This window comes from Antechinus flavipes, chromosome 3, assembly GCF_016432865.1.
Source record: "Antechinus flavipes isolate AdamAnt ecotype Samford, QLD, Australia chromosome 3, AdamAnt_v2, whole genome shotgun sequence".
In the NCBI taxonomy this organism is placed as follows: Eukaryota; Metazoa; Chordata; class Mammalia; order Dasyuromorphia; family Dasyuridae; genus Antechinus; species Antechinus flavipes.
In genome coordinates, this window is record NC_067400.1 from 178200242 (window position 1) to 178220147 (window position 19906).

General features: G+C 33.6%; 1 protein-coding gene across 3 annotated transcripts in view; it reads right to left on the reverse strand.

Annotated features, from left to right (window-relative positions):
• Nucleotides 1-19906, reverse strand: part of NCK2 (NCK adaptor protein 2) — a 193052-nt gene that overhangs the window by 84644 nt on the left and 88502 nt on the right. For all 3 annotated transcript variants that reach the window (XM_051984306.1, XM_051984307.1, XM_051984308.1), the window contains exon 3: nucleotides 7415-7604. The gene's annotated coding sequence lies outside the window, so the exon portion shown is untranslated. The remainder of the gene's footprint in view (nucleotides 1-7414; nucleotides 7605-19906) is intronic.

Consider the following 19906-nt stretch of genomic DNA (forward strand, 5'->3'; position numbering starts at 1 on the left):
TAAAGTTCACTGGACTCCACTTGGAGCTTCAATAATTTGTTTAGTAACCACATATGCTATCCAATAATAAAAGGTGCTCTTGTTTCACTAGAAAGTGAAACAGCGAAGATTTAAAACAACTATGTTTCTTATCCCATTCTTTTCTCATGCTAAGTCACCATGTATTTTTCTCAGATTTATGAATTAATTTCTCTAAGATTCCTGAGAATTAAGGTAAAAGGGGGTACAAAGTAGGCACTTCATTTAGCTTCTCTGTGGTTCAATTTCACCTCTAAAATAGGAATGCTATCCACCTTAATTACTTTAGGGGCTGTCATGGGTATAGCAGAGAAGATGAGATAATGGATATTAAAGTGCCTTGGGGGAAAAAAAAATGGAAAGTCCTCTAGAGATGTTAGGTGTTACTATTATTATTCCATAAAAGATGAATTGGGCTAGTTGAATGGAATTTTAAGGAGTTTAGATGAGAATATATTCCTCATCTACTTATTCCAACCTAGAGTCCATCAAAGGTTTAAGAATTTAAGAATAACTTCCCAACTTCTTGGTTCTGAGGGAGCCTGTTTTGTTGGTGTCTGCTATCAATTTGTCCTATTAACAATTCATGAAGTCAAAGACAATACATGACTTTTCCGTTCTATATTGTCCTGACTGATTCTGTATCCATTGATCTTTTAAACCTGTATCATGCTTCTCTACTTGGGGATTTCCTTCCTACTTAATAATTAATAGAAAACCACACATATTAATAATAGCACTTTAAAATATATGAAGTCTCTTAAGTACCTAGCACAGTAGTAGGTGCTATTAATAAAAGCAAATTGAATTTGAGAAATAGAATAAAAAGCATAAAATATTTTCATCAAAATATCACTGTAAAGCAGCAGTAAAACTTAGCCAGTATTGTAATGGTCCACATTTTGAGATAAGGAAAGTATGAGAGGATGGTTAAGTAAGATCACTGAGATCACTGAGTTTATTAGCTAAGTGCCAGATCCAAACATCAGATTCAAGAATTTAGATTGCTGAAAAGACCAATGATTTACTTTTTTACCGATCTACAACACCTTAGTTATCAATTAAATAGATCTGTTTATAATTTTTTGTGTTGCAAGACCAGAAGAAACATATCCTTAATGTTTCTATTATTTAATAATCTTAGAGAACCCAAAAAACTAGCCAGAATAATTCTGCCCTTAAGTATTCATCAAAATGGCAAAAAATGGGCAAGTCAATCTCTAAAACTCTAATATAAGGATTATTGATAATCCTCATTATTGTGGAAGTAGCACTGACTATGATTCTTCTACTGTAGTAGCTTTGGTTTTGTTCAGTCATTTTTTAGTCAGGCCCCATTTGAGTTGTCTTGGCAAAGTGACTAGAGTAATTTATCATTTCCTTTTCTAGTTGATGATGAAGTTGGGGCAAAAAAAAATTATTAAGTGACTTGTCCAGGGTTACACAGTTAATAAACTTCTCAGGCTGGATTTGAATTCAGGAAAATGAGTCTTCCTGACTCTTAGCTTGACATTCCACAAAGCTGCCCCAATTATCTATGGCATAAGGGCATAAAAGCTTGAAGAGATTTTGCCAAATGAGAAAACCAGTCTTCCCATCCAGGTCTAGTGACACCTGATGTGGACTATTACTCTCTAGAAGTTTCCAAAAGGTTAAAAAGCACCAGTATATTGAGTAGTGGAAACAATTCTTAAATGTTAGAATTCAAGCTTTGCTGTTATTGTTTTTTACGTAAAGTATTAAATGAGGCTTAAGGCAACTAGGTAGCCCAGGAGATTTGTCAATCCTGGAGTGAGAAAGACCTGAGTTCAAATCACTTAATCCTGTTTGCCTCAGTTTCCTCATCTGTAAAATAAACTAAAGAAAGAAATATCAAACCACATTAGTATCTTTGCCAAGAAAACTCCATATAGAGTCACAAAGAGTCAAGACATTACACAACTGAATAACAATTAACTGAGTTTAATATGGTGCTTAAGTGGACAAGTAATAAATGCTTATTAATTTTACTATTAAGAGGTTAACTGGTTCTCCTTACCAGCAGAAATATGATTGTAAAGCATTTGACAAATGAAAGGGTTACATAAATAATGTTTAACTCTCCTTTTCCCTCTCAGCAGGATAATATTTCATTAAACAAAATTCTTGCTGTTTCCTGACTAGAATTGGAAATTATGACATGATGGTAACTAACTTATGGTCTGGATATACATATTAAAAATTGAAATGATCCTTATGAAATGAAAGTCTAATTTACTTTACTCAGCCCACAAAATTCAAGCCATCTGATATATAGGAATATATATTAGTATCACTTTATTCCCCAGTTTTCAATATTTGTCCAATGAAACATTATTTATATCATGAAAGTATAATTCTAAATAACTGATAGTATATACCATACAGACATATTTTAATGTTATAAAATATCTGTATAGAGTATATTATATAATAAGTTCTTAAAATTGTGGTGCAACCCCAACAATAAATAGCCAAAGAAAATGAACAGTTTTCCAAAGAAAAATTTCAAACTGTCAACAACTACATGAAAAAGTGCTTCGTGTCACTAAGAGAAATGCAAGTTAAAACAACTCTAAAGTCGGACCTTACACCCAGCAAATATGACCCCCTTCCACCCAGCAAATATGACCCCCTTCCACCCAAAAGCAAACATTCAATGTTAGGAGAAAGAAAGGAAAAGAAACTAATAAACTATTTATTATGTATGTGTATAATTATATACATACATACACTATTGTGAAGTTGTAAATTTAATCTAAACGATAGGGTAAAGAAGACTTAGCAAAACACCAGGTCCCAAGTAGCCAGATGGGCCACAGGGAGAGGATCTTTGACAGAAGGACCTTGTTGAACTTAAGTGGGCTTTTGTTGCATGGGATGTCTGTTGACATCCTACAGATACTGTATCCACAGATACTGGAGACCTCTGGGGTTAAAATCTTTCCCAGTTACTTTGTAAGTCAAGCAGGGAGGGGCATTGACAGGATCATCTTGACTCCACAGTTACTATATGCAATTTGAAGGGCAAGCTAGAGATGTCAAGCCCCCAGGATATTCCTTTTCTATTATAAGGCTCTACCCTCTCCCTTGTTAATCACTGGCTCTTTAGGAACTAAGCCCACTGTTGGCAGCACAATAAAATCTTTGCCTCTCAATTTGGAGAAGAACTAAGCCTACAAATTCTTTTGAGATACTGTGACACCAGCCAGGATCCCCAGTATATTTTTGGAGTTTAACCCCTGCATAGCATCATAACCATTCCAGAAATGATGTGAAAAAAATAACTGAGTAATCATTCATAAGCTTTGATCCAGCAATCTCACTACTGGGCATATGTTCCAAGGAAGCCAAAGGTAAAAAACCCTATATAACACAAAATAGTCATAAGTACACTTATGGTAGCTATGAATTTTGGAATAAAGTAGATGCCAATCACCCGGGATAATGGCTGAATTAAGCTGTGATTTATCAATTTAGTGGAATATTACTGTATAATAAGAAAGAATAAAGAGAAGAAATCTGAGAAACATCAAATGATTTATATAAAATGATACCGAGTAAAAAAAAAAAAAAAAAAAAAGAAAAGATAATTAAAAAGATGCTAAACTCTGAGGAACTGAAAATGCAAAAAATTATCTTAGAAAACATTTGATGAAACTTAACCTTTCCAGTTTCAGACAAGCATTGGATCATTCAGATAGAACACTGCATATATAATGTGGGGCAAAGATACTTTTTCTGTTAACAGTATAACAGATACAGTTGTTAATACTTATTTTGTGGAATCGCAGGGGACATTCAGAAATGCCATTTATTTTTATAAAAGTCATCAATATGATTTTTTTCTTCAAATTGTACCTTTTCAAATATTTTTTTTTAAATGACAAAGATGAATTTGGAGAAAAACCCAGGAAGTCTTGCATTAAGTGATGCAGACTTGTGGCAGGCTTAAGAAGAAATAACTGAGGAAACAAAAATTCGATCTTCTTAATATATTAATTTATTAAGCAACACATGCAACTGCCCAACAAATGAGGACCCAGACCTCCTTTGCTTAGGCCCAAAAAGACTTTTAGACATTAAAAACAATTAATCAAAACTAATTAAGTTGGGAGAACAATCAGAAAAAGAAGTGTCTCCTCCTTCCCCCCAACTATCTGCATATAATCAAAGAACATGGACATAATAATTGATCAGTATAAGCAGTTATCCCAATGAGAAGAACCAGGAAAATAATAGATATAATAACTACAGAAACACAAAAGAATAAAAAAAGATAATTAACTGTAGGGATTCTAGAAAACAGATAATAAAACATACTCTAGATACAGAATAGTACACATGTTATCAGATGTGACCGTGCATTGGCTTATTTTCTTAACTGTTTTAGTTTGGAAAATTCTCCTTCTCGGATAATCCCTATACGGCAACTATTACTTTGAGGTCCTAGAGTTCTTTTTACTATGTAGTTCCCAAGGCTCTCCTGATGTGCCCTCTCTAGACAGTTAGCCTAGTGACTCATAGCAAATGCATTTACTAAATCAGAATAATAAAAACAATTACAAAACATTCCTCTCCATAAACCAAAGCCAATCTCTGACAAATTCAAACAGCTTCTGAGGGTAGAGGAAGCACAGATTCAAATCAATAAGGCAAACATCCACAGAATTACCTGTACTGAAGCAACTCACGACTCCTCAATTGCATGATTTTAATGTCTTTTCTCTCTTCTTATATAAAACACAACACTCTATTGTCAGAGCTATCTCCGTGTTGAGTCCAAAGTTGACCCTCCTCTGCTTCCACGGACTATGTTGCCAGGAGCTGCTACCTCTCCACAGTCACCACATTTCTTATTTCACTCTACTATTTGGAACATGTGCTTCGACTACTTCAATCATTCTTTGAATTCCCTAAGAATTACTTTCCATTTGCTGAATAAGGTGCCTCCTTTTGGATAAACAGCTCAATATCTTGGTCAAGAGGGAATAGGAAAGAAAAACTCCCTGATGAACACTGCTTCTCCCAACACACACAATGTTCTTCTCACCACTGGGGTCTCCACAACTGCTTGAAATGACAAACTGCTTTATAATCATTTAAAGACATGGCCATTTTCCATCAACAAATGAGATTATCACTTTTGATTTATTTGTATTCACATATCACTGGGTGGGTATTAAATAATAGTTTCTCATCTGTGATTACTTTAATTGAATTAAGGGAAAGAGCCCCCTTTCTTATACTTTATTATAAGGGAAAATTCTGTTTGCAGTGGGAGTTAAGATAGGAAAATATTATATAGAAATAATTATGCTGCAAAAACAAAGGGCACAAACAATACTTGTAAATAAATAATAAATTTCTGATTATTTTATAGATAATTAAAATAAAAATTATGCAAACAATCTTTCCACAAATATATTACTAATATTTTAACAGTAATTAATGATTTATACATGATTTTTCCAACTGGCAAGCTTTTGATTTCATTGATGAACTGAAACAAAAATGATAATTAGAACTGGCAAAAAAAAAGGCCAATAAAATAGCCTCTGTTTACTTTAAGGCTATGCTCCTAGTGATATTAGTTTATTAAAGTATAGGACAATAAATAGAAGTCTGTCTAACTATAAATCCATTTGATCAATCCTAAAAAAGATCGTGGTCTATTTGGCAATAGGACACAAAGATGAAATGACATAATTTAAAAATTCATAATTGTAATAAGAGGACACCACATGTATACATATAAATATAATGCAAGGTAGGGAATGATGAGGTTAAAGGAGAGATTCAAAGTGCCACAGGAAATTCGATTGGCTTGGAAGCAAGGGAGGAGTAAAGAAAGATTTCATGAAAAATGTGCTAACTTAGCATAATAGAGAACCTGAAAAAAATTGGCAGAATGTGCTAACGCTGTCAAAAAGGTATCATCACAAATAATACCAAGGAGTAAAGTAAAAAACAAAATAAATAAACAAAGAAAAAACATCAACAACTTCTATCCTTGTATAAAATCTGTGATGCCATGTGCATCTCTGGTTTTCACATACCAAATAAAGATAAATGGAGTTCAAGAAAATCTGGACAAAGGAAAATTAAAATTTTCCTACATTATTTTACATTTATTCCTAAAAGAACAGAGAGACTTCCAGAAAGACAGAAAAAAAAAATCATGCGTTTCAATTTAGAGTGGAGAAAACCAAAGAAAGCAAAAGCTACAAGGAAACAGAAGAAGGCAGGGACTTCTCCCAATATCAACAAGTTTAAAGAGCATTTCACACTGAGGTAGAAAATATACATAATTTATTAGTTCTCTTCCCCAAAAGGATAATAGTATAAAAATATCATACAATCAAAATAACACAGAATATTAACTAGTTGAGGATAGGTTCATAGAAATTCATTAGTGTTTGGATTCATAAACAAAGAAGTTATTAAAAGAAGTTAGGAATAAATATGCCTTCCCATAAAACATTAATTGGTGTCCCTGACAAAAAATTATTAAAGAAATCATCACTGATCTGACCACTGTGGAATTTCAACACTCAAATACATATGTTCAAGAATTCAAATCAATTGCCAGATAATAGTGAAAGTGCAACTGTAGACTCTTAACAAATCAATGTGTTTAGCCCTTAAAAAAATATTCATGAAATATTTTTTATAAAAACCAAGATAAAATTTAAGGCAGTTTCTTCAGTCTGTAAAAGAAGAATTCTAAACATACAGGTCAAATCTCTCACAATTAATTTCTAGGGACTAACATTCTTTTGTTTTCCCTAAATATGAATCTTACCTAGATATTACTTGATATAGTAATCATAGGTGCTTACTATTGGCTGTAGAAGGTAAGAAATGTCAGTCACTGGCTGAGACTAATAAATCCTTTTGTTAGAGAAAGGTGCTTCTTACAATATTTATTATAACAAATATGCTCTATAACTTTCTGAAGCCATGGGCTACATTCATATTCAAATATTATTGACACATGGAGGTAAGCAATCTTAGTGGACAAAGCAAAAATAAAATATGATGGGTACACTGTCTCTACTTACTACATAAGAGAAGATCAGTAAAATGACAAGTTGTCAAATATAAGAGGAATTAAAACTTACTAGTATTTGATATTGGAAAAGAAGACTTAATCATTTCACTTTAACACATGCAAAGAAACAATTAAGCTGAATAAGAAAAAATATCTCACTTTAAACTAGACCTTTTGAAAAATTAAACTTGAATTAATTGAGCAACTAGAAATCTGAATCATAATATATTTATTGTCTAAATCCTGCATGGAAAAAGTAGAAAACTGTCCTTCTAAATACCTTAGCAAGACCCAATTAAGCTTTTAAAGCATAATTTGACTTACCTTTGACACAGTTACAAGATGTGACAGATAAAATGAGGTACTACTCTTTAATAAAATTACTATCAGGAGATGGTATTTCAGAAGTTACAGAACTGTAGAACTGTCTTCTATTTTCACCTTTAGCAGAAAGTTTCACAAATAATGCTGATCCAGAATATTTGTATTATGTAGTATAACAGCAGCACAAAATCTATATTAAAAGAAAAAAAAACCAGAACCAATCAGATATTTGGTAGTATTCTAGTAGTTAGTCTCAAACTCTGGTTTAATGGCTGAATCTGATCTTCCTTTTTCAACCAAACAACAAGAACCTCATATAATAGTGTTTCAGATTTCATTATAATTTTTCTATTTTTCCAGTAAAGTCTAAATTGATAATTTATCCTGGCAGGAGGGTGATTTGTTTTTCAACCATTATGCCACTGGAAAAAATGCTCTGATGAGTACTAAGATGGAAAGACTTAAAATAATGATATTTAAATACAAAAGCTTAAAATTAAGACACAAATTACTGATCAATCAACAAAGGTTTACTATTAAGCATGCATATGTTAGCATTAGAGATAGAAGTACAAGGAATAAAACAATCTCTTTTTTACCATTAAAAACTACTGAATTTGGGACAGCTAGTTGGTGTAGTGGATATAGCACCAGCCCTGAAGTCAGGAGGACCTAAGTTCAAATGTGACCTCAGACACTTAACACTTCCTAGCTGTGTGACCCTGGGCAAAGTCACTTAACCCCAATTGCCTCAGCAAAACAAAAAAAACAAAACAAAACACTCCATTTAACTTGTATTTTAACATATTTGGGGAACACAAAGATATCATTATTAGGTTTTTTAAAACATACTTTTGAAGACACACATCATTTCTAAACTATACCATCCAGTGATTATTATATTACAGAAAAAAAATCATATCTAATAGCTAATTAAGTCACAAAATGAAGACTTGGAAAAAATGGGGTTGTTCACCTAAATTAACACTCTTCCTACATAAATTTGTTGACCAGCAAATGGAAGATTGGCCTCAAATTGATGGCTCCAAGTTCAAGCTCCAGGAAAAGTAGAGGATAAATCTATTATTTCATATTTTGTCTTAGAATATGCAAGCATCAAAGCTGATTTTCTAAGAAATTAAAAGGGAATGACTGGCAACTCCATTTTACAAGTCATGTTGGCTGCAAGTATATGGTAGTCTCTGATAATGCATCTAATTGAAAGCACAGAGTTATACTTGAGTACAAATATCAACAAATATATTGATGTGTACAGGAATTTAGCTACCTAATAAAAGAAGCAGCATTAGTGAGTATGATTCCTTGTATCAGAGAAGAAGGTTGTCTATATTTTTTTTTTCTCTGAGCAGGTGTTTTGGATACATGTGTTTGACATTTCTGTCCACCTACCATTTTATTGTAAACTTTTTTTTTGCTTTTCTTTCTTTTTTTAATTTTCAAAATAAATGCAAATATAGTTTCCAACATTCCCCTTGCAAAACCTTGTATTCCCAATTTTTCTCCCTTCCTTCCCTCTGCTCCCTTCTCCTAGATAGCAAGTAATCCAATATAGGTTAAATATGTGTAATTCTTTTATACATATTTCCTCATCCTTTAAAAAAATCCCTTCCCTAGACTCTCATTCCTTCAAACTCTCACAATATATATTTTTTTCTTTCTCATCCAGATTCCTAGAAAAAAAGCTATCTACATATGTTGCTTCCATTTTCTCAGCATTATCATGCTGCACAAAAAAAAAAAAAAAAAAAACTGATTAAAAAAGAAAAAAATGAGAGGGGAAAAAAGTTAGCAAACTAAAACAAAAAAAGTCAAAATATTAAATTGTGATTCACATTCAGCCTCAAAGTCTTCTTTCTGGATGCAGATGGCTCTCTCCATCACAAGTCTATTGGAACTGCACTGAATCACTTTACTACTGAAAAAAGCCAAGTCCATCAGAGTTGATAATCACCTATCTTGTTGCTGTGTACAATATTCTCTTGGTGGTTCTACTCACTTCACTTAGCATCACTTCATATAAATCTCCTTCAGGCCTTTCTGAAATCATCCTGCTGATCATTTCTAACAGAAAATAATAGAATCAAACAATTTTTAACCACAATGAACTTACATTAAAAAGAGAAAGATGAGTGCATAAAATTATGTATAGCATAAAATTTACAGACACAGCAAGTAGTTAAATGCAAAGGAGTTAAGAGAAAATGAGTAAAATTTTCATGCAAAAGACAGGCTAGGCTTCACCCTAAAAGAAAAAAGACACTCTCTTCAAGACAAACTTACAATGGCTCTGAGATGAAAGAGAGAGAGAGAGAGATGGGAAGGTCTGTGGATCTAAGAAGAGGGAAAATAGTTTGCCATAACTGCAGAGAGTAAGGGGGGTTATAATAAGGATAGAAATCTATGCTGGAACCAAGTTGGAAAGTACTTTAAAAGGCCAAACAGAGATGTTTGTATTTTATCCTAGAGCAGTAAAGATCACTGGAGTTAACTGAACAGGAGAGGGAGATCATTAAATCTACCTCACTCTGGCAACTGCATATAGGATTAGATTGGAATAAGGAAAATCCTGAGACAAAGAAACTAATTGAAATGATGTTGTAATAATATAGGCAAGAGGGGATGGGGGACTGAATTAAAGTGATAGTTATATGAAAAGAGACAAAATATCAGCTATTCAAGATAATATAAGGGCAGAAAAGGCAAGATTTGACGAGATTAGATATGAGGATTAGATAAGGGAGAGTGAGGGATCAAACAGTCTGATCATGCAGCACGGAAAAGCAAGGGAGTACCAAAACTACAAAGATAGTATAGACTAGGAGTTACATAGAAAGCAGAGTTAAAAAGTCACAAAAGCTAATAGTTACAAGATAAATAGTGTTCATCCTTGGACCTTTGGCATTAGGAGGGTAATGTCTTAACTTGCAAATGAATTGGATTTAAATGAGGCAGAGCTGTACAAAGTCATAGCCTCACTTTCTCCTCCAGAGTCATCAAGGTTCAGTGGCAAGACATGGATCTAATCGAGTGGAGTAGCCTTTTTAAGGGTCCTTCCTAGGCCTCTTTGTGTGAGGCAACCCATTCAAGATACTTAAAGAAGAGGGCCTAACCAGGAGAAAGTGCTATCTCAAGAAGCCTCAAAGGAGAGCATTTCCAGAAGGAAAGGCTGTTCAGCAGTTTCAAATATAGCAAAAGTCAAGAAGGATGAAAACTGACAGAGAACATTCAATTTGGCAGGTAGGAGACTACTGTTTTTGTTTGGACTGAGGAAGTTCGGTTGAGTGATGTGGTCACAAACCATACTGGAAAAGACTAGGGCACACAAGGAAAATGAGAAAATGGAAACAATATATGTAGATAGCTTTTTTCTTAGGAATCTGGATGGGAAAGGAAAAGAAATATGCCGTGAGAGTTTGAAGGAATGAGAGATTTTAGGGAAGGGATTTTTTTTTTTAAGGATGAGGCATATTTGAGAATATTTGACCAAAAGGAAGGACTTTGAAGGGCTAATCTAGCTAAATTTTGGATAAACTCATAATTAGAAAGCTAATTAATCAATCAATAAACATTCATTAAGTACCTATGTGACAGATCCTGTGTTAAGTACTGGGGAAACAAAAAGTGGCAAAAGGCTGCCCATGTCCTCAAGAAGCTTACAATCTAATGAGGGAGACAACATGAATCAAATATATATAAAGCAAGCTATGTATATGATAAATGTTATTGTTTGTCCTTCTTTCTCAAAGAGGACCAATGACTTTAGCGGGTTGATGTCTTAACTTGCAAGTGAATGGATTTAAGTGACAGTGAGCTGTGCAATGGCATCAGCCTTATTCTCTCCTCCAGATCATCAGTCCACTGGCAAAACATAAATCAAGACAATTGAGGCAATGGCCCTAAATGCATGTCTTTTTTTGAGCAAAGATTTTCACAGGTCTCAGTTTGTTTGAGGTAACACCCATTCAATAATTAAAAGCTAGGTAAGAATTGAAGCTAAAGATGGACTATTTTGCCTTCACAAAAGAACCAAACCCTCAGAGTTTCTGCCTAAAAAAAACAAATTATATAAAGAAGTCCAATAAAGCCAATCAAATCTGAAAAAAAGTTAATATATATCTCCTCCTTGCTAATTATATGAAGATTATATTCTACACTGTATTATTTTATAAGGGACCCTGAAGCCCACCAATAGCTTAGAGTTCAATGACATTTTTAATTACAACCCTTACTCAGGGGAATAACTTAATAGTTCAGTTAATATCAATTAATTACTATCATAATTATAATCCATAAGTATCTAGTTATATTCTAGTGCGAGGAAAAAGAATTATTCAAATAATAATTTAACTAAATTTCCTTTTTAAAAATAAGTATAAGCTGATTCAGATCAAAGAGCTTATTGGATTTTTTTAAAAGAACATTTTCAGATGACAGTCTTGCCTGTCCAAAAGTACATGGAAATAACTCCAGAGAAACCATTCAGGAAAAATAATGATCCAACAATGGAAGTATTTTAAGTGTTAAGATATGAAAAAGAATTCTGACACAGCCATTTCAGACTGTTCTGTTAAATGCTACAATGAAATGATAGCCCTCTAAAAGGGTCAACAGGTCCTAGCCAATAGTTTTCATTCACTGTTGGATAGCTATCCCTTTCTTGTGAGTACTCAACCTGGTATTTCCTTGAGACTATGCAGCTATTGTCAATTGACAGCACAATAGAAGAGAATATTAATGAAATGAGCTGCTCATTGGATTTAAACCACAATGCTCACTTGCCTGCTGACAGATTTTTACTAGTGAGGCCTAACTTTGGAGAAAATAAGGGAATGAATATTTATATAGAGCCTATTATTACTGTGTCAGTTCTAAGTGAAGTGCCCCTTTTAAAATTATTATTTCATTTGACCCTCAACCACCCTGTAAATTAGGAATTACTATCATCCCCATTTCATAGTTGATGAAACTGAGGTTAAGTTGATTTGCCCAGAATCATATAGCTAGTTAAATATCTTGAGGCTAGATTTGAACTCAACTCTTCTTTAATGAGGTAGCTAAGACACTAGATCTGGAGTCAGAAGTCTCATCTTCTTAAGGTTCAAATCTGGCCTCAGACACTTACTACCTGTGTGATCCTGGTCAAGTCATTTATCTGTCTGCTTCAGTTTCTTCATCTGTAAAATAAGCTGGAAAAGGAAATGGCAAATCACTGTAGTATCTTTGCCAAGAAAACCCCAAATGGAGCCATAGAATCAGATACAACTTCCTGACTCCAAGTCTAGTACTCTATCCACTGGATCACTAATTGTTTCCAGGATATATAGCAAATTCACTTTGCCAATGCATACCTGTTCCTGTTAGCAAGTTCATCTCTATAGTCCAATGTGTTACTTAAAAAAAAAAAAATGTTAATGGAGGAACTTAAAAAATTCATACTGGACTTTTAAAATTGGAAATAAATAAAAACTAAAATTGTTAGAAGGAAAAATAAAATTTGAACCCAGAAAGTAATTTCGATGCAATTGATCATTATTTTTTGCTTCTGATGAGTCAACTTAAGGGTTACTATGAGACATCTGGGGAATACATGTTTTAAAAAGACATGTTAAAACAGTTTTTTTCATGGCTGTTTGCCAATCTATTTCACCAGCATCTTATATAATATTTTTTGGAAATTCATATAATGAATATCAAAATACTTTTCTTTTTTGACTTAAAAGGAAATATGCCCACAGCTTAATTTAATATGTAAACTATCTGTTAAAAGTATTTCAATTTAGATCATAATTAGAGCATACAATCTTAACAACAGAGGAAAATATTCACTTCTGTAAAAACAATAGTGTCAAATTAATATAAAAGATACATACAAGGCTTTACAATTAAAATTTTGAGTTTTTGCACAAAATTAATGGAGATAATTAGAAGGGAAAAGGTAGTGTTAGAAAATTAATAAAATTCTGATAGCTAAAGTATACAGGAAATTGACACAAAAACACTTAGAACCATTCTACCAATAGGTAGTCAAAAGTTATGATTCTTCAGAAGAAGAAATGCAAAGGATAAATGAGCAAATGAAAACACATTGTATATCACAATTACTACTATAAGAAAATAAATTTAAAAAAAACTACCATCAGATACTATCTCATATTATGTAAATTGGAAAAGACAACAAAAGATGGGAATTGTCAATATTGATGGATGTTTTCCTATTATTAAATCAAAATCTGTTTCTTTGCAACTTTTACTTCTTTCTTCTAGTTCTTCCTACAAGGGACAAAAACAATAAGCCAAACTCTGCTTTTACAAGATAGCTAGATAGCACAGTGGATAGAGCTTAAGACCTAAATTGAGGAAGACCTTAATTCAAATTTAGCCTCAGCAACTTAATAGCTGTGTGAACCTAAGTCACTCAGGTTTGTTTCCTCATCTGTAAAATGGGGAGAAAAATACTGCCTATCTCCCAAGATTGTTTGATAATAATCAAATATGATCATTATTAAAGCACTTAGAACAGCACTGATGAAATCCTGAATTACAAGGTGGAGTTGGCAGAGAAAGCCTGAAGTACTGATAAGATTCCTGGGAGGCAAACAAGGAAGGGCACTGATGGGGATCAGCTCAACCTACAGGCCCACCCTCTGTGGAAGTCCTAAGTAAATCCCACTTTACTGTATGCAATCAGAAAGCCAAGTTATATCATACCCGCAAGATTATTAAATTTTCCCTATAAATTTGCCTATGATATATGCCACCTTTGCTGAAATGACTTTTGGGTTAGCCTGCCATGGCATTTTGCCTCGTAGTGTCTGTCTTCTCATTCTTCCTCCCACATAACTCATGGTGTTTTAATTTTTCTCCCCTTGCCCCCATGCCTCATGGTATCTTTCTCCTTCTTATAGCTAATTCTTTTAGGGTGCTAACTTCTCTATGGATTTAGCCTGCTAGTTAATGGCATATTCCCTTTCTTCTGGTTTATTGTAAGTTCCACTGGGGAGAACCTGTTTTAATTGTTTAAAAAAAAAACAACAACCACCTTTTTTCCTTGCTAACAAATATGCTCTTCCAAATCTACTTCATATTTATCACTCCTGGCGCCTATTTTATCTCTTCATTTTGTCTGTAACTTCTTATAAATAAATGTACGTGTGTGTGTGTGTGTGTGTGTGTGTGTGTGTGTGTGTGTTTTCTGAGGCAGATGGAGTTAAGTGACTTGCCCAGGGTCACACAGCTAGTTAAGTGTCTGAGACCAGATTTGAACTCAGGTCCTCTTGACTTCAGGGCTGGTGCTCTATCCACTGCCCCACCTAGCTGCCCTTGTAAATATACTTTTTTGACAAAGAGAAAGGTCATTATGATTTTATCACATGACTACACATCTTCAGATTACTGCCTGCTGTTATTGTTAGATTTAGATTATTACTGGTCTGTTAGCTAGCCTTCCAACTTCACATCAGCTACAAATCTGATTAGCATACCATCTATGTCTGAAGGATTTGATAATGGGCAATAACTAATGGAAATAATCCTTAGAGATTGAATAGAATTTTTCACTATTAAATATCTTGTACATTTTTTAGCTTATAATCATTCACTGAAAAGCAAAATTAGGTGATAGTTTGTCTTGGCAGGGTATATGTAAAAACAAAATCTGTATCTATTTTTAGTCTTTGATGCTATTCTGGCTTTTCATTGTCTTACTACAAATATTTTTACAGCAATGCCTATTTTAGATATTGAGGAAATCTACAGAGGCAAGTTGGAGTATGAAACACTGATGAATATAAAGATTACCAAATCCCAAACAAATGAGGTGGTAGCTATCTCCAGTGACTTTATTGCTAATGATGTGAAATACTCTCTGAATTAAAAAATAAAAACCTTCAAATTGGGGGTAGTGGGGGGCAATCAAACTCTTAAATCTTTCAAGGGAAAACTGAAACAATTTCTACATCTACACTGGCTTCTGTAAATACAAGGAGGGAAATAATATTGTCTTAAAGCATCTAATAAAAAGTAAGCTAACATATCCAGCATTTATTCCTTATTAAAAAACACTTACTAAAAGCAAATATATAATGACAGATATGCTACAATCCCTACTGCTGAGATGGCTGAAGCTGGTGGATCACTTGAGATTGAGATTTTTGAATTGCAGGAGAGCTAAGATGTCTGGCACCAATATGATGTGCCATCAGACTTCCTAAGGAGATGTGAATCCAACAAAGTTGAAAGTCTGAACAGGTTAAAACTCCAGTACTGATCTGTAATGGAATTCAATTATACATGAAAAGTGGGAGAGTATCAGAACAAGAGAATGGAGTAGAAGGAAGGAAAGAAAAAAGAGAGACTGGAAAAGGGAAGGGAAGTAGGGAGAGAAGGAATAGGGAGTGATGGAGAGAGGATAGGGCAAGTAGATGGCACAATGGATAGTGGTAAGCCTAGAATCAGGAAGACTCCTTTTCTTGAGTTCAAATCTGTCCACACTAATCCCGGTCAAATCACTTAGCCCTGTTTGCCTCAGTTTCTTTATCTGTAAAATGAGGCAAACTACTCCAGTAACTTTGTCAAGAAGATCCCAAATGAAGTCACAAAGAGTTATGTACAACTGAAATAGCTGAATAACAACAAAAGAGAAAGGAAGAGAGAGGGGGAAGTTGAGAAAGGAAGGTGAGAAAAGTAAAGGGAGTGGAAATAATCAAATCATTTTCATGATCAAAGTTATAAAACATCAAAAGAAAAATTGATCAAAACAGTATTTTAAAAAATTAGCTGTATGTGACTCCATACTTTTTGGAGTAGGCTTTTAAAACTATTGATTCAATACATTAAAATTATCTTTTCTTGAGTTTTATAATTTATTAGGACAGAGAAATGAAGAAATCACTAAAAGGCACACAAACCAAGTAAATTTCTATTTTAACAATTCTTAAGGTTGCATTTTATTTTTCTTGGAGATCTTTGTTGCTATTATTAATGCTGCTGGGAAGGAAGAAAATATGTTGAAAAAGGGTAAGACATGGTCAAGTAAAAAATTATTCTAATGCCTGCCAAGGTATCTGTAAATGTTTCTATTTTTTAAGATGGGCATTAGCATAACTCAATATTTAAAAAAAAAATTCATACTGATTAAGAAATACCTCTACTAAAAGAGAAGGTATATTATAGCAATATGCATTGCTGTCAGAAATTCCACTAAAGACAGTCATTTATTTATCTTTTTTAAAAAAATTAACTCCAAAAAGGTTATAAAATCATATCTTTATTGTAAACAAGGGAAGGAAAGTAGTATTATTATACAGCCATTATATGTTTTTAAGAAAAATTTTAAGAGCTTTGTCAATAATAAAAAAAAAGATTTTTAAGAATATTAAAATGTATAAAATAAAGGACCTTCATTACCGAAGAAATAAATAAATGAATGAAAAGGAAATACATAGAAACTACTGAACTTAAATGGAAGCGATTCTGTCAATATAAAGTTATTAAATAAAATAAAATTCATTAAAAAAAAAAAAGAACTTCAATGGAATGGAACAATTAATGGAAGCAAAAAGAACAAGCCAATATTTTAACAGTTCTGTAATCTCACTTCTATTAGTGAAGATCATAAGTAATCTATTTACTTCCTCATTTTATATGATTACTGTTTCAGAAATCACTTTTAAAGGGATCTAACTAAAAAAAGTTGAAGGTTTTAATCACAGATATTTTAACATACTGTGTAAGCCAGCAGAATACTGAGGCTACCCATCTGATCCTTGTCCAAGGACCCAGTTCACCTTTTTTTTTTTTTCCCAAATATATTTTCTGGTGAAAATACTCTATGCCATGAGTAATTTTCATGAAGAACACTGAAAATATACCACTTTAAGGGGGAGGCCATAGTGGCAAAATATTGGAACCAAAGTGTATGCATGCTGATTGGAGAATGATAATAATGGAATGCTACTGTGCTTTAAAACAAATATGACAAATTCAGAGAATCCTGTGAAGAATGGATGCAAAATATACAGAATTGAGAGAACATTTACCTAGTGAACAGACAAATAAAGAGGAAACAATAGTGTAAAATGACATAATCCTGATCACTATAATTATCCACCAATCCTGATTTCAGAAAACTTACAGCATAACACATCTTTCTCTTCTCAGCAGAAAAGTGGTAGACTTTAGGTGTGTAGTATGAAGTATATCTTGTCCATGTGGCAGGGAATGGAAAGTAATGTTCATTGTGTTACAACAATATTTTATTTGTTTCTCTTAAGCTTAATGCCAAAGGGAATTTGTTGCTCCCTGATGTCTTATAATTTTGATTTTTCAGAAGTTACAAAGTACATGGGGTGGGGGCAATATCCTAGCTCCTACTCTTATGCAAGTTAGGGTAGTTTTTCCATAAAAAGTACTAACATCATATCTGAGACTTGATTGGTTTAAGGGACTAAAAGTTCAGACTGATGACATAATTTCTTTGTCTCCCAAGGATAAAGAAACTGCAAAGAGGTCCAGCTACACACTGATGCTTGACTGGTAGATCACAATAGGCAATTCAGGCACAGGACCTAGCTCAGCTAAATCAACTCAAAGTGAACTCAAGTGTCCTCAAAGTATAATTTTGGTGAAGGCCTTCTACTGCTATGGCTAAGTAAATTTCCTTTTGTTAACTGCTGAATGACCTATGATTATCTCATATTCTTTCAGTGTCAAATAAAACAGGACAAAGAGATAGTTCAACTGAAAGAATGCAGGGCCTAGTGTCAGAAAAATTCCACTCCCTGAGTTCAAATCTAGCCTCGGACATTTATTGGCGCTATGACCCTGGGCAAGTCCCTTAATCCTGTTGTCTCACTTTTCTCTTGGATAAAATGAGTTGGGAAAGGAAATGAGAAGTCACTGCAGTGCCTCTGCCAAGATAACCCCAAATGGAGTAACAAAGTATCGGATAAAATGAGTTGGGAAAGGAAATGAGAAGTCACTGCAGTGCCTCTGCCAAGATAACCCCAAATGGAGTAACAAAGTATCAGATAAAACTTAAAATGACTCAATAATAACAACAATCTAATAGAAACCACTTGGCTTGAGTCAGACCCTGCCTAAATATGATCAATAGGAAGAATACTGTAGTTGAAAAGATGATTGTATGTCAGGGAATATTTGGGTGCCATTAAACACATAATTTTAAAAATACAACCCAATCTACCCACTTCCATCTATTGAATTGCAGAACTAGCTCAATGTATATATCTCCAATGCCTGTCCAATATAAGCTAGTAGAATAATTTTGCCCATTAACAATCTAGACCAGATGTTACTAACCAAGGGTCTGGGAATACTTAAGCATTTTGGTAATTATTTCAATATAATAGGTTTCCTTTGTAATCTTAGATATTTTATGCATTTAAAAGCATTATTTTGAGAAGGGGCTCATAAGCTTCATCAGATTGCCAACGGGGTCCATCACATAAAAAAGATTAAGAACTCCTAGTCCAAATAATAGACACTTTTCTTACAGAGTCAGGCCAATGTTATTTAAGGACATACTTTAATACTGTGGAGGCTTGATGCATTAAGTGCAATATTATCCACAACTAGAAGAGCTAGACACCTCAACATTTATACAGTATTTCTCCTTTTAAAAGGGGGACTTGATTGAGTCCCCCTTCTGCTGGTAGGGTGCAGAAGCAGCAGCAGAACTGAACTAAAGAGTCAGAGAATATGCTAATTATTGGTTGGGTGACAATCAGTACTCTGACCATTTAACCTCTTTTGGCCTCAATGTATAATGAGCAATGTTGAACTGAATAATTAGGAAGGTTTTTCCAGCTCTAAATCTAAATCTATGAACTTCCACATCTCTGTTGCTGATTGTCCTTCATGCTTGAAGAGAACCATGACATCAGGCAGATGAAGCCAAGACACATAAGTGAGCTGGATTTAAGCGAGGGACAGCTGTGCAAAGTCACCACCATGCTTTGTCCTCCAGAGCCATCCGGATCTAGTGGCAAGATACAGATCAGCATGACTGAAGATGACTCTGAATACTGTGCCCTAACCCATAAATGTCAAGATATGGAAATAAATACAGATATTTCTTTTTTTTTCCTTTCTTCTTTCCTTTCCCTTCCCTCTTTCCACATAGGGTATCATACCTTATCTGTGGATACTCTGCCCAGAGGAATGTAAATTTTGATCACATGCTTAATTTGTTTAACTTGTTAAAATGTTTAAATTTGTTTAAATCCCAGATTCCTACTATCCCATCTTCCCCATCAAGGAAAAAATGAAATTTTAAGGGTCAATGAAACTGACATCAATTACTAGTAGTAGTGATAGCAGCAACAGCAGTAACTAATTTTTATATAAAGTCTGTATGTTTCAGACCACAATGCTAAGTGCTTTATAAATATTATTTTAACTGATCTTCACAATTCTGGAAGGTAATACTATTATTACTTCCATTTTACAGAT